At 30.2% G+C, this 16,428-nt stretch overlaps 1 protein-coding gene across 1 annotated transcript in view; it reads right to left on the minus strand.

Annotated features, from left to right (window-relative positions):
• The window catches only part of LOC107436424 (plasma membrane calcium-transporting ATPase 2), a 174,325-nt gene that overhangs the window by 112,871 nt on the left and 45,026 nt on the right, over window positions 1-16,428 (minus strand). Inside the window, exon 2 of the mRNA XM_043041787.2 lies at window positions 8,174-8,252. The gene's annotated coding sequence lies outside the window, so the exon portion shown is untranslated. The remainder of the gene's footprint in view (window positions 1-8,173; window positions 8,253-16,428) is intronic.

The following is a 16,428-nucleotide window of genomic DNA, read 5'->3' on the forward strand; positions in this document are numbered from 1 at the left end:
TTTTTTTTTTTTTTTTTTTTTTTTTTTTTTTTTTTTTTTTTTTTTTTTTTTTTTTTTCCAAATTGAATTCTTGATTGAATCAGAAGGTTGGGGGAATAGAGGAAAAATGCGTTGGAGTTGACACTCATGTTTAAGTAAAAAAGATATAGTACGTATAGTTATATAGTAGCCAATACTTAAAAGCCGACAACGACACACTCTTAAATCTGAAAAATAGATATACTTAGAACATCACTTAACGCGTTCTTGCACTCGCCTCTTCGATTGAAGAGCTCATTGTGAGATAATGACACAACAGGCCACATAAAAAAAATATATAAATATGTTTTAAAGATTTAAAAATAATTAAACAGCATTGCTAGTACTTTTGATTTTACAGAGAGCAAAAAATAAACCCTTTAATATCTTTTGATATCGGATTTTCAAGTACAATCGTAATACTACAAAGTGCTTATCTTAAATATTCCAATAAATTAATGCAAGTACAAAAGTGTACTTTCTTTGAATAAATATGCTTTTTTTTCTCTACGGATTTCAATTCCTGATCCTAAAAATATGGAAGATAGTTGCAACCTGGAAAATATAGTCCTAATAATTTAGGTAAGTTTATGGTCATAAGTTTAGGCCCTTTAATTTCATCTTTTACATATTTCCCCATCTCAAAGAAGAAATAAAATTTTAATTTTTAAGAAATATTATCGATTTTCCTCAAATCTGATTTTGTCACTTAAAATTACATAGATTAAATTGTAGAAAAAATGTAAGTACTACGTATTTCAAATTTTTTTTAACCATTATTAAATTAAAGAAATAATAAAGGGACAAAAAAGAATTAAAGGAAAATAGAAATTTACAAAGAATATATAATCTGTTTGCACAACATAAAAAAATTCCTATATTTTTTTTAATCATAAGACAGATTGAATGAAAGAATGACTCCAACACAGGATCATTCTAAAAAAAAATTTTCCAACTTTTTCGTTATCATTTATAATTTTAATCAAAAAAAATCGACTCTGAGTGACTTACAATTAAAAATTCAGAAGTACTGTAAGAAAAGTTTTAAATAAGACAGTAATTGGTCAGTAATCACGGAATTTTTAACAAAGAAGGTTTAGCATATGAAGTAGAATTAATTATAAATACGTATTAACAAGAGAAAGCATCATTAAAAAGAAATTGTAAAACAGATTTCCGTACTCCGATTAATCTTTACTATAATTGAATCTGAATTTAACTTTAATTAAATATTCTATTTTTATTAAACATAGTGCAGAATTCCTTTGAAGATAAATGTAAAAAATGATGAATTATATCAAAATACTTTTTGAACGAACTTAAGTTTGATTTTCTAAAACTACGTAAAAAAGTTTCTAAAAATATCTTTTACTTCCTTATCAAATAAGATTTAATGAAAATTTATGAGTGCAGTTTTTGTTCTTATAGGTAATAAACACCAATAATTTTTTTTTATTCTCGAAAACCCCTTAGAACTTAGATTTTTATTTCGGTTATACTATTTTGTTATACCCATTTTAGGTTGAATCAAAATATTCCTTCAGCAATTCTTGTCGCCTACTATTCAGTTAACTTTATAAAATAAAGAGACCTAAATTTACAATTAAATTTCATATTTTAAAAAGAAAAATTAATGAGTTGTCTTTCTCGCATTTTAAAGTAGAAATTAGTTACTTGAAATAATTTACGAGATTTGTTTAAAATGTTTTCAAGGCACATGAAACATTCAATTTAACCTAATAAAAGAAAGTTCTCATAATTTTATATATATATACATATATTTCTTTTCTTCTCTTTTTTGTAATTTCTTGACGATGTTTTGATAATGAAAAAATAAAATATCATTGAAAAATTCAGATTTCGACAATAGTGGGTTAATAACATAAAAACACCATAATTAAATACTTGAACCACTATACTTGCTATATCTTTATTGAAAAAAATGCGATGCTAAAATCGTAGTTGAAAAGAAAATCATAAAAAGTCAGTCTGGATTGTAAATCACGTATTTATCCAACCATGGGGGTAATGAGGGTTTTGACTTCCGTTCAGGTCATTACAAAAAATTTCCATTTTATAATTAACTATTACAAGTTAAAATAAGTATAAATAATTAATTTTGCCACAGTAACCAAAAATAAGGTTGAATTTTATACGAATTTAATGCAAATTTGAAATTGGTTTATTGTTACACATATAAGTGTATTCAGTATTCATCTAACTTATAACTTCAGAAGCCATATTATTTAAATAAAAAATATTCGCCAGCGGTAGCCTCTTCGATTGTGTATGCTTATGTGAAAGAAAGGAAATTAGTATGTGGACAATATCTGTTGAATATCGATATTCAGTATTTTCATGATCGCTTTAATGGAATGTTAGAAATAATTGTTAGTTATTACTAATTATATTGTTTATACCTAAACCTACAGAGAAAAAAAAAAGCAAGTGTCAGAAATACCAGGCACCAAAAGACGCGGTTGCTATTAAAAATAATTAAATTTACCCAAATAATAACAAGGGATAAATGTGTTAGCCATAGTGTGGTATATTTTTCCAATATTTCCAACATTGAAATTTTTTTTTTCTCGTTCTAATTCGTCGATCCCAATCGAATCTTATTAATATTAAAATAAATTTTAAAATTTTACAAAAATTAATTTCAAGTCTATTACACAAAATATTTCGGACATTTATTCACCAAAGAAGTAAAGAAGTTGCGTGATTTTCACCGAAGAATTACTTCATCCAACCTAGTTTCGGAATTTCACAATTATATACACAAAATAAAATTTTGAATTTCATTGAAATGCAGACAAAAGTTCATTAATTAGGATTGTAGTTTAACCTCAAATGCACATATATCAAATAAGCTTTAAAACAGTTTCACAGTTCTAATTCTAATATCCGAAAATCTTAATGATGTATAACTCTCTTTTTTAATAAAAATTAAACTCTCATTATAATTACAAGCACAAAAGAGCTAAGCAGCAACGATGCAGTTTCGTAGTCGCATTAACTATATTTTTTTTTCCGAATAATATTAATAATTAACAGAGATAAATTTTCGAAATAACATTAAAATTCAAAATGATGATTAAAAGGATTGAACAGATTTCCCACGGATGCTAGAGATATTTAATAGATATAACGAAAAGTAGGTAAATCTCGATCATTTAACATTTGTGACCACCACTAAAAGATTTCGTAAAGAAAATATTTCGGTATAAGAACTATGTCCAACCAAATATCTAAACGTGTAAGTAACATCTTAAAACGGGTAATTCCACTAGGATTAATGCTACTTTACTACCACTATTAATTATATTAATATTAGTCAATATAGTATACTTTACTATTAATCATATTAGACTACATCATCACTATTAATTATATTAATAGTGTTCAGTAGTAGCATATTAATAGTCACAGTAATAATTATATTAATCATAAATGTGACTTTATTACCACTATATTAATAACTACCACTATAAAATTATAAATTTTACTACCACTATTGCACTCGTGATATCCTTGTAAAATATATTTAATTATAGTAAGATAAATAATCAGCTTTTCTTTGAAATTTTCAAATAAATTACTTTATTATAATGAATTTTCTTAAAAATTCGAAAAGATTAAGAGAAAAAAGGAAAGATAAAAAAAAAGTTTACCATCATGATTTTTTTTTTTTTTTTTTTAAATTATGTTTCGTGAAAAAGAGGTCACGTAACAAAAATCTGGAAGTCAGACAATTTCAAACGCCTTATATTTGTGTAATAATAAGAAAAATCCACAGTAATAAAGGTAAATTCGGAATTACTGCCTTCTTTGCAAGAATGTTTTTTTAAAGATGCAATTAAAATATACGAAATTTGAAGGTCAATATAAGGGTAAAAGAACGATCCAGCGAAAAAATTTTCTTAAAATTTAAAATATTTAAACTAAATAAAAATCAACTGTTACATTGTCCGTAAGAGGATACTTACAAACAAAATACAGAAGATGCATCAACCGAAACTTCAAGAATAAAATAAATGCTGATTAAAATATCCCTGAATATATAATTTCATTAAGATATAAATCACTAAAATTTGCACAAATTAGTAATTTAAAAAAAAAATTTACTGGAAAAGTATCTTGACATTCATTAATTAGCATTCACAGACGCAAATTTAAAATGTCGTTATTTGAAAATTAACTAATTATGAAACTAATCGTTCAAAAAGTCCAAAATTTTTTTTTTCTTTTTCTAAAAATTTTATCTTTTTTTTTTCTAAAAATTGTATATTGCAAAATTGTATTTTTTTCTGTCTTTAAATCATAATTTTTGAATAAAATAAATCAACGGAAAAGTCTTTATGTTACAACCTGCGAAAAATTTGCCCATATACATAAAATATATTTTTTTCACAATTTTAAAGTATAAATTTTGACTAAAATAAATCATGGGAAAAAACATTTTCGATTAAAAGTTGTTTGTTCATTTTGTTAACTGTACTCAATTTTCTTACATTTTAACTTTGAGAAAAACAACAGCTTTAACAGAAATTACTAAAAGGACGTTTAATATAAAGTTTACTAATAACTCCTTTATTTTTAACAGAAGTTATTTATTTTTAGACTCGAAGAATCTTTTTTAAATAGTTCTTTAGAAGAAAAAGAAAAGATCTTCAGGTAAGCGCATGGGGCGACCCCTCGAATGGGAAGATGCCATCCGATTTTTCAGGTGTGGAGGTAGGTAGAACGAGGAATTAATGAGGGAATCCAGAAAAAAGAAAGAAAGCAAAGCTATTCCGAATTCCCAGAGAGGGACAACCAAAATAAAAAAAAGTTCACCCAGAATTTCTCGGAGATTCCAAAAATATACACAAATTCATATACAATGCCGGGTGCTCGAACGCTCCAAATGGGAATGAAGAAGAAAGGAGAAAAACAAAAGAACTTATTTACCGGAGGTTGTCTCCTAACCGAATCAATCCTTTCCCTTCAATGCACTGTTGCTTGTCGAAACTGGTTCAAAAATCACAACACTTCACTAGTCCCCGGATTTTACCGGAACCGGTTATCACATTGCCGGGATTTTTGCCTCCAGGGGTGGTGTATTAGGGAGATCAGACGAGCACACATACACAGAGGATAACTGTTACTTCCTGGAAGATAACTGTTGATCGGACCTATCCCCAAGTGGTTGTAAGGACACGAATGGAATATTTTAGTCCAACGAAGATAATTCCCGCTGAGAGGAGTGATTGAGGATCTTCGTCGAGGATCGTTCCGTCATATCCTCCATCTTGAACGAGGAATGGTGGGATGTTGTTTCACGGGAAAGGATCACTCCGGAGGGGGGAAGGTGGGTAGGTGGGAGTGAGTGCTCCGTGACGTCAATCCCGTGGCTTCTCTTTTATTTTTTTCTTTTCCTTCTTGAAGAGAGCGACAGATAGAGAGAAGGTAAGGCAGGAAAAGAGAGTAAGAAAAATTCGTTGGAAACGAAATCAATCGCAGAGGAAAAAGTCGATAGGGAAGTATTGGACGCGAGACAGGACGACCCCAGGTATGCTTTAACCCTCTCGAAACAGGTAGGAGCGTCTAGTTCGAGCTGAATGAGTGGAAAAGGCCCTCTTCCACCCCCGAAAATATTACGTTAAAATTGGGTTGGACGATTTATAGTAAACCGGGGTTCCCGACTCTGAATCGATCCTTCAGCGAAAAGGTTGGGGGCACGAACAGTCCCAACGGAAAATATCAGTGCTAACAAGCGTACTTGTACATCCCAAATTCCATTGGAACGAACTAAATGAAAAAGAATCTGAAGAAGGAAAGGAATTCAAACTTTTCTTTTTTAAATATTTTACGCTAGTAGTTTTAAATTTTATTTTTTAACACTTTCGTTTAGAGATACTACTGTTCTAAATTTTCTTCGGCAATGGAACTATGAATGATCAACTTTGTTTTGGCGGAACCCCGATTTTATAACTATAATAAAGACAATTGTGAACATATTTAACAATAAAAAATAAATAAAACTTTCTTTTGAAAATGTAACTTTACTTTATCAATAATAATCATAAATTAGTTTGATTAGTTTAGTTTAATAATCACAAATTAGTTAAATTAAAATCATAGATTTATATAATACAGTTGAAATTGCAGTCCTGGAGTTGAATCTAGTCTTGCTATATGAATTTGTTTTTGGTGTATAAGCGTCCTGGAGTTGAATCTAGTCTTGCTATATGAATTTGTTTTTGGTGTATAAGCATAAGCAGGAAATTAATATCCTAAACCAAACTGTGGTTTCCGTTAAAAAAAAACTGAAAATTAATTTTAAAAAAATAAACAAAAAAAAACGTTAGACATAGGTATTGGAGAAACATGTCTAGATTAATGCATTTAGTCATTTTATTTTATTAGAAAAGCGCGATAGGAAATATTAATTTTTTTTAATAAATAAATGCACGTCTTTTTCATAATTCGTTCAATGCATTTAAATAAGAAAAATCATAGTTTCTGAGAAAAAAGCTCCTTCTTTTGCATTTTCCCTTTTCATTAAATAATTTCGTAAAGGCCACCAAAATATCAAGCAAATAGTACATTGATTGAATTTAAATCTAATTGAACGTTTCAAAAAAAAAAAAAAGCGTAACTCTCTGAGTTTCGGGATCGGCATCTAATCTGATTCTGAATTTGTGCTTGGTGTGAGCATAAGCTGTAAATTAATAAAAAATAAGCTGAACATTTTCATTCTTTCATTGAAATTAAAGTTAAAAGAACTGTCATAAGCTTCGAGAATGGTTAGCAGAAAAGTATATTTCTTTTCTGCTAATTCAATTCTTAAATTATTTTGATTATTAAGCAATTTTATGAAGAAAAAAATGCTTTATCCAAAAATTTACTTGTTTTTTTTATCAGCACTTAAATGAATTCATAATAAAAACAATTCAAATATTAAATAACTGGATTATTGATTGGATGCGAAGGTAATTACAAGTTTCAAAAGTCATTAATAATTGAAAGGAATCTAATCTAGCGGAACCCTTTGTAATTTTTCCAAGAAACACCTTTTAGGAACTGCTGGTTTATAGTATTGTGATGGTTTGTTGTTTCTAATGCCACTTGCCAAATACCAGCAAGCCTGCTTGGTGAAACTAAGCGAATTTAAGGCCGAAAATACATTTCATGCTTTTAAGTCGGGCCATTTATATCCAAAATACGACTTCAGCCACACACACATCACAGCCCGATGCGTAGAGCGAACCGATTCATACATCCATTCACAGATCGTAATTTTGACCTGAACCAGAGAACAATCTATCTCCAATTCAGTACCTCAGAGATATTGATTTGCTATGAGTTCATGAAAGACTTGGTGACCCGATAGATTTAAAGTGCACCTGTCACTATTTACTACACGGGAAGTTTTCGGCCGACAGGGACCCAACGCCATACCAACCAGACTATACCATTCTGAAGTTGCCATTCTGTGAGCAGCAAAACGGCCCACGTAGTATTTTTTACTGTAGGTTTAACAGCTAATAATTCTCGAGATAAGAATCGAATGATAATATTGTTTTATACCATTGTATTCTTTATACATTGTTTTGTCTATCTTCTATTATACTTCCAAAATTTTAATTCTGATAGTTTTGGAGCAGCTAACAAAATACAGCGATAGTTTTTTTACGTAACGTTAATAAAATGTAATGTAGCTTTTTATATTAATAAAATACAAAGATAAATAGTAAAAGTAAGAAAGTAGTTTTTTTTTTTTTTTTTTTTTTTGAAAAAAAAAAATTTAAAAAGGGANTTTTTTTTTTTTTTTTTTTTTTTGGAAAAAATAAACTTTAAATAAAATGCACATTAAAACAATGAAAATTTCTCCCTTAATGCCGAGAAGTCGCCAAGAATTTTAAATACAAATTAAAATTAATTCGCAGAAAAAAAAGAGAAAAAAAACCTCTTCTAAGTTAGCGAAAAATAATTACAAATTAAAAGTTCCAGGAGCTACAATTATTTCCTTCGCCAGTAAGCAAGCATTGCTTTCATTAAAAATATTGTACTTTTTTAAAAATGAAACACAATTAAAAGAATATAATAGCACAAGTCCATACGTTTTTTATGCTATTATACATATATATTTTATAATGCAATTTCTTACCTTTTTTCATAAAACGTTGAGTTCTTTAATTTCTACATTAATCCAAATACTATAATTCACAAAAAGGACAGAAAGTAAACTGAAAAATAAAAAACAAAAATTTTTTTAAAAATTAAAAAAATAAATACCAAAATATAGCTATTGACAAATATTAATGTAATATTTTTTTAACCTTTTTACAATAATTTAACGACATATGACAATAAGAAGAATTCATGAAACAATTCATCCACAAAATATGTTTAAAATATGTTTTATTAACACGTTGAAAGCCACGCTAATTTTACATGGCTTGCCCGTCTGGCCAAAATGATTTTTGTGTGATCTACAATGCATTAATTTCTTCAAACCATTTTAGTAACGATAATAATATAAATAAAATTAAAAGCACTAAAAATTTACTCGAATTATGTGCTTCTAATAATCTTGGCTTCTCCGGTCACCGGTGACCCCCGTGACATTACGAACAAACTCAGTGCCGGTCACCGGTGACCCCCATGACATTCAACGCGTTAACATTTCGCAGTTATACACATTCTAGCTATAAGTATCTGGACACCCATCTACGCATCATAGAGTAGGGGTGTTTTTCATGGTTTGACCTGGGTCCATTAGTTCCCGTGATTGGAAACATGAACTGGATATCGGGAAAGAAAGGCCCGTTTCTCTTCCAACAGGATAACTGCTTCATTCACACATCGAAATTTGCTCAGACATAGTTTGACGAAATAGGTGTTCAAAAACTGTAAAACTCCGGTTTAAATCCCATAGAACACTTTTGTAAAGAATTAAAAAGCCGATCATTTAGCTAGCCAAATTGACCATCCTCATTGCCAGTACTCCACTTCAGCTGTGGCGAACGCCTGAAAATAAATTCGTATGGCCACCTATCTAAAACTGGTGGAAAATTTCCCCCGACATGCGTGCAACCTGTCCTCAATGCAAAAGGTAGATTAACAGCATATTAATGTATGCGTCAAAACTCTAACAACTCCATACTACTGAGTGTTTAGATACTTTTGCTCAGATCAGCGTAAGACCATTTTTTATTTGGCAGGATTAAGTCTGAATCTACACGGCATTAACTAAATATAATTTTATTTGAAAAGTCATTATTTTACATTTTACGCAAACTAGTGTGTCATTTTTATCATTTTTATTTTTAACATAATTATGGAATAATAATTTAAAAACCTTTTTCTGTACATAACCTACACAACTGGAAAATTGGCTAATATTATACTAAACTTATTCTAAAATTCTAGCACTAACACAACCTAGTTTTGCTATAAAATTGCAAATAGTCTTTAAACATGCATATGAACCTTTTCTTAAAATTATTCGTGACTTCTAAAAGTTTTATTTCCAAACTTATCGCAAGTTTGAAACTAGAGAGGGGGGGGGGGATTCTATTTATTGTAATAATTTGACCTGCACCGATAGCCGAACAGAACATATCATACAGAAAAACAATTTCCAAACAATGATGTATAATCAATATTATTTACAATAATTAAGATATCTTGTTTTCTCTGTCTTTCAATTTTATTTTTTAAGAAAAATTAAAGTACCAAACTTTCGAGAAATTAGTTTCAGTTCATTATTTTTAGGTCTTAGTGTTGGGTTCGCGTACATACCAGATGCAACAATTCGTGATTACTTGAATTTTAAAAAAATTTGCATCATACCATTTACAAAGAAATATATTATTTGGTGGTTATGATGTTAAAATAATATTACCGTACCGATACAATGCGTATTGCAAGGTGATACAACTCAAATCTAAAAATCTTATTATTATGAAGGAAAAAAATTAACACTTTAGGGGGGTGGGGGGAAACACTATGCTAGATAAGAGAACTAGGAAGGATAATGCTTAGAAAATTTTTTAAAAATGCTTTGTTTAATGCTAATCAGAGAGGAACCAGGATTTAATTTACTCATTCCTTTATGTTAGGAATATTGCACATATAACGGGATTAAGCACACACTACTTTGGTTTTTAATAGGTTGATCATCAACAAAGAAATTTTATTTTTTAAAAATCTCACACCGATATTATTCGTTGGACAAGGAGGATAGATATCTTACAAAAATTTACTTAATTACAGTAGTAAGAACTATATACAACTGGTTTAGATTTGAAATATTTCATGGCAAAAAAGGAAAAACACCAGTATAATCGTGAGCGGTCTGTCAAACATCCAGAAATGCTATTCCCACAGGAATACTATCAAACTCAGTCTATACTTATAGAGTTGCTGGGCCATAAATTTTTTTTTTCAAACCAATGCCGAAATAAAATGAAATCATAAATATTCTATGCACACACCACATAAATAAACAATCCAGAGTTCCTTCCCCAAAAGATGATATCCGAGCATAGGAAAGATAATAAAAAATATGCTTAAAACCGTATCTCGAATAGGCTTCTTGGCATATGAGTCATCTTCAGAGGAATGGGGGAAGACTACTGATAGGAAAACATATTTCTAGACTAAGTTCAAGAAAATCTTAGAGAGATGCTGGTGATAGAGTCAACAAGAGAGCTAATCCAACATTAAACAAGCAAGAATGGAAAAGAGAGACAGAAGGAAAAAGTGATGAGGTTAGAGTGACATAGTGGTTATCCACTTTGAGATTCTAGAATTGAAGTGGAAGGAATTTACGGTCTCTAGTTCACAATTTTTTTTGGAACCCTAAATGATTGAGTATCTTTTGGCGAAACCCCAAACATATAAATAAAATTTAGTAGCAGTCGTGATTGTCCAAAGACTATCAATTATTTTGATATTATTTAATGTGAAAAAATGGAGCCGCGGTGAATTAGAGGTTGGAGCATTCGCCATCCAATCAGGTGAACCGGGTTCGAATCCCGGCGATGGCTGGACAATACGAATTCCGCATCCAGCTCGCACCAATCACAGTGCTGACATAAAATATCCTCAGTGTTAGACGTTTCATAGGTTAGAGTCCCCTTGTGGAACAAAAATAAAAAAAAAAATTTTAAAAAAAGTGAAAATAAATAATAATATAACGAATAATTTAAAAGTATGCATGATGAAATGAATTAAAATATAATAAAATCCATCATTACCAATTAAATAACTAACATTATCCAAATAATAAAATTTACGTTTCTCCTATTTCTAAAATGAAAACGTACATAATTCGCAAAATTTTAACACTAAAATTCAAAATCGTTATTTATTGAGGGCCAAAAAATTCGAAGCCGTAAAAATGTTACAGTTAAAAAATAAATTTAGATGCTTTATTACAATTCAATACAGAAAAATGAAATATTAAGGATTCTCCGTAACAAAACAAAACAAAAAGTTGGCAGCTCTGGTTATTTGGATCATAAAGGTTATTTTCCACGCTGCCGCACAATGAGTACATTTTTCTACAATCACTTAAAGAAGGAGTTAGTTATATGTAAACACCTATAGAAGGTGGGAGTTAGTGCTTACTTTAGCTAGCAAGGTGAGGTAAGGATGTGAGCAATGTTTACGTACGACCTTATACACTCCTTATTTTCAATTTTTTTAAACGAAAAAAAAATTCAAAACACTAGGAAAAATATATAATTCAAAATAAAAGTTAAATTAGCGAAAAGGAAAAGTTAGAAAGAAAAAAAAATTATAAATAGTTTTAAAATTTTGTAAAAAAAAATAAAATGCGAATTTTATTTTATGCGAAGCTACACCTGTAATTTTAATTTAATCTTAAAATTAAATTACTACAGAAAAAGTTAATGCAAAAAACAAAGGGTGCTGAGACTTTCTAGCAAGTATTGGAGAGGGTTTGTTTATTTTTGGTTCACAAGGAAGAGATGTCAAAAGTGCCAAAAACATGTTTAAAATCCAAATGAGGGTAAGGCATATATTGTGTGCTTATGAATAAAGCACAAATAAAGGTACAGAAATGGACATACCATATTTTCGGTTCTATAAAAAAGAAACTACCTTAGCATCTAAATACCATTTTTTTATTTTTTATTTTATTTAGACACTGGGGACACTCTCGTTTATACAAGTGAAACTATGGTATACACGTTTCTAAACTTTTATGCTTGCTTTATGCATTCTTTCGTAATATATGAACGACCCCAAACTAATTTTTTTTCTATCTATTAATACCGTATATTTATCTTTTGTTCCTTTGCTACATCATACGAAGTACCACCGCATCTCAACCTTCATTCAAAACAAAGCTTAGAAATCATTCATAAAAACGATTTTTACTAACGCAAGACTATTGGAAAAAACATTGAAATAGAGACAGATATTTTTCCGGAAATATCAACGAAGACGATTTAGTCATAGATCACGTCGCAGAGGACTGTAATCGAAACGAGATCGGAATGTGGAAAGCGCATGCTATGTAAATGACAAAGCACAGTCACCAGCCACGCATACAAATAAGAGGGCTGGCTGACACGCGTTAAGTAACACCGGTTGTCAAGCGTTTAAGGATAGATTATTTTTCTCCATTCTACCTCTTTTTCAGAACAGCGTGAAAACGAGTCTCATTCAATGGATACAAAGCATAAATCACAGCTTAGTTTTGACATCAACAAGCCAACATTTAAGAAAACAACACCAATGATATATTTGAATTAACAAAAGAGCAATTTTTTTTTTTTTGCAGTTAAAGCACATTCTGTTTTACAGTTTCATACAATTAAAAATTTTAGAACACCGACAAGCAGTAGGCGCGATGAAGCAACTGGATTCTATCAAAGCTTTATTTAGATATATCAAAACATTACATGGATATAATATTCTAACAAATAAAAAGATTAAAACACCGAGAAGCAGTAGTCGCGATGTTACGGTATAAAGCAGTTAAAAGAACCCTACGTACTAATGAAGCAGGACAGGGCTTTAAAGCTTTTTTATTTCCTATGAGCTGCACAATCAGTCTTCCCGATGAGCAGACCTAGTGCGTTCTCCAGAAGTGGTATCCACTCTTTCAGGACCGCCACAACGGGAGAGATACCGTTGGCCATGTTAATTTGGACGTCTAGTTTCTGCCACACTAGATGGCAGCCCCGAGACTATTTGAATGCTAAAGTGCACTAGGAATTTAGTTTTGCCGGAAATGCCAAGAGCCAATAAGGCACTCCAGAGATCTTTTACATGCCGCATAATCACACGACATGGCAGCTGAGGATTTTCTGCATCCCGAAAATCCGGTGTCTGGGCCGGGATCGAACCCGCAGACTTGGGCCCAGAATGCCGACGACAAACCAACTGCGCCACCCAGCCGGCTTTTAAGCCTTATTTGGATATATCAAGCCATTACATCGGTATAATATTCTAACAGAGGCATTAGTCAAGACATTACAATATATTACAGCCAGAGAATCCTGCGTACTAATGAAGCAGCACTGGGTTCTATTAAAGCTTCATTTGGATATATCAAACCATTACATGGGTATAATATTCTAACAAATAAAAAGATCACAACACCGAGATGCATTAGTCAAGACATTGCAATATAATACAGCAAGAAAATCCTACGTATTAGTGAAGCAATACTGGGCTCTATTAAAGCTTTATTTGGATATAGTGGGAACCGTATGTTATGGTTAATCCACTGAGGGAGATATTTTATTCGCAAGTATGGTAACTACAAACTATCCTTAACTACAAGTAACGATAGCTTAAGATATCGATAACATATCTAATTACCTATATGACACTAATGACATCACTTATAGGAGCAACAAGCTACTAAAAACATAATACATACAAAGGGAAAGAATTTAAACGTAACTTTCACGTAATTTTGAAAGAAAAAAAAAGAAAGAAAATAAGAACGATAAAAAAGAAAGACAAAGAAAAAAGGGGGAATCATAGTTCGTAAACGTAAATCATTCTTAAGCTTGCAGGCTATTCTTATATTAAATTTGAAGGTCTTATTTTCTTCGTTGACCCAATCCATTTTTTGACATTTTGAGGTCCAGAACCTTTAAGTCTAATGCCTGCATTTCTTTCCCTCCTGAATTGTGGTGTAAGGCAGCACAAATCAAAATGAAACTCTAACACCATTTCTTTTAATAAGGCGAGTTGGCCCACTATTCAAATAAAGCCTTCAGAATTTCCTAACAACGCCCTTCTCAGCTGCTGTGACTAATATAACAGTAATTACATAGTTTATAACAGTTATGTTTAGGAGGCAAAGTTATGAATGGGAAGAAACTGCACGATCCGAAATTCTGCTGCGCCACAGGTAACACTTTCTCACTCCAAATGTCTATTAAGAAGCCAATGATGAACGGCATTCGTGACAGAGGATCGGTAACTACATAAGCCACCACAAGGCCAAACACTCACAAAAGAACAGGAAATACCTTTGTTTGATGAGCCATAAAAATAAATGAACTAAACGAAAGAACGACTTGCTAGAATACACGTGTCTATGAGATAAAATACTTCTTTTTTTTTTTTTTTTTTNTCCATTAATTTATTCCTTTTTTTTTTTTTTTTTTTAAAAAAAATCTCAAAATTCGAACCAAAACTCGTACAAAGGTAGAGAAAGAGTAAATTAAAATAGCTATGGAGGACCGATTTGCAGTAAAAAATAAATTAGATCGTAGCTTTAATATCCGTACCGAACAGAAAGAGCGTAGGGAAATTTTAACTAATAAGCAACTTTAAGCACTCTAAAAATAATTTTAAGCACTTTTTTTTTTTTGAAGAAATAGGATAGATCATAAAACTTTACATGATCATGATAAAATAACTAGTTTCTGACAAAGAACTCCTTTTCTTGATTATATTAACCACTATAAAAGCAATTTACGCAGAATTTTAAATACATTCAATATTAAGTTGTTGTTAATTAGTTAAAGTATAATTTAATGAAAGTTATCGGGCGTATTTTTTGGATTTAAATGGAAAATACTTATAAGACCATATTCAACAAGTCATTAACAAGATTAATATTCTTGATCATATTGAGATATGAAGATATGTAAAGAATTAAGCAAACCAAGAAAACTTAATAAATTCGTAATAATGTAGATTAGTGAATGGCCCCTATTGAAATTTTATTAAAATTTGCTACTTAAAAAGTTTTAATAATTTTGAAAAGTAAATTTAATAAGTAAGGGTAGTCAGAAGTACTATATGAACCCTACATTCATAATATTTAACAAATCTGAGATTACTGAATTTTTTATTTCAATGATTAAGAGATGAATTTAAGTTTTTTGGAATAACAAATGTGAATTAACATAAGAATTTTTACTGAACTTGCTAAATGTTAAAATAGTAAAAAGCCCCTCACTTTAAAACTTTTTTTAAAAGAAAATCTTGCCTCGATAGATCAAAATTTTAATTTAGTGGAGTTTTTTCATAAAATAATTTAAAAGCACTGAGAATTTTAGTAGTATTAAAGAACAATAAGTTTAACATTTTTATGCAATTAGTGGATGGCCCATACGACAAATATCCAACCATTAAAAATTTCATTTAATTCTTATTTTAACTAAATTTAATGAATAAAAGGGGGATGGAAATTATGAGGTGATGAAACTTTGTTGACTATTCTGGACCCACATGAAAATACGTTATTAATGAATGGTTCCCAAGTCAAATTCAAAAATTACGGTACAGATCTATAAATAGAATAGCATAAGCACTCACTTTAAAAATCGGGAAAAAATCAAGCACTTTTTAAAAACACCCAATGAAAAAAAATACCTTTAAGGCCTTTTAAAAGTTAAAATCGAACACTTTTTAAAAGCTCCATGCACCCTGTTTACATAATCATAGTGCCGAATGCATTGAGTTTACATTGAGTTATTGGTTTCGGGATTGAGGTTTTAGACTGAAAACAAGGGATAAACAATTCTGAAGCAAAATTTATGATTCTTTAAAAAAAATAATAATAATGGCAGGGGTCTGTCCAGACATTTTGTGAAAGGTCCGTTTTTGTAAAATTGTGAAAAAAATTACTTGTAATTTGTGAATGTAAAATAAACGTTAAGTAAAATTCGTTCAACCAGGGTCCTGGTTTTGTGAATTTGTGCAAATAGGGTCATGTTATTGCAAAAAACTTTTTCAAGGAGTTTTTAAATAGTAAAGAGATACAAGATTATGCTCAACACTGTAAAATTATAATTAAAAAAATTTTATTTTAAAAAATAAAGAGCGATTGCTGCTACTAAATTAGAGATGCAACATACAAATATTTGGTATTTAGCCTATACTGCTGAACGCAGAATATTCATTTCGGACGAATAA

This window comes from Parasteatoda tepidariorum, chromosome 2 (assembly GCF_043381705.1).
Source record: "Parasteatoda tepidariorum isolate YZ-2023 chromosome 2, CAS_Ptep_4.0, whole genome shotgun sequence".
Lineage (NCBI taxonomy): Eukaryota > Metazoa > Arthropoda > Arachnida > Araneae > Theridiidae > Parasteatoda > Parasteatoda tepidariorum.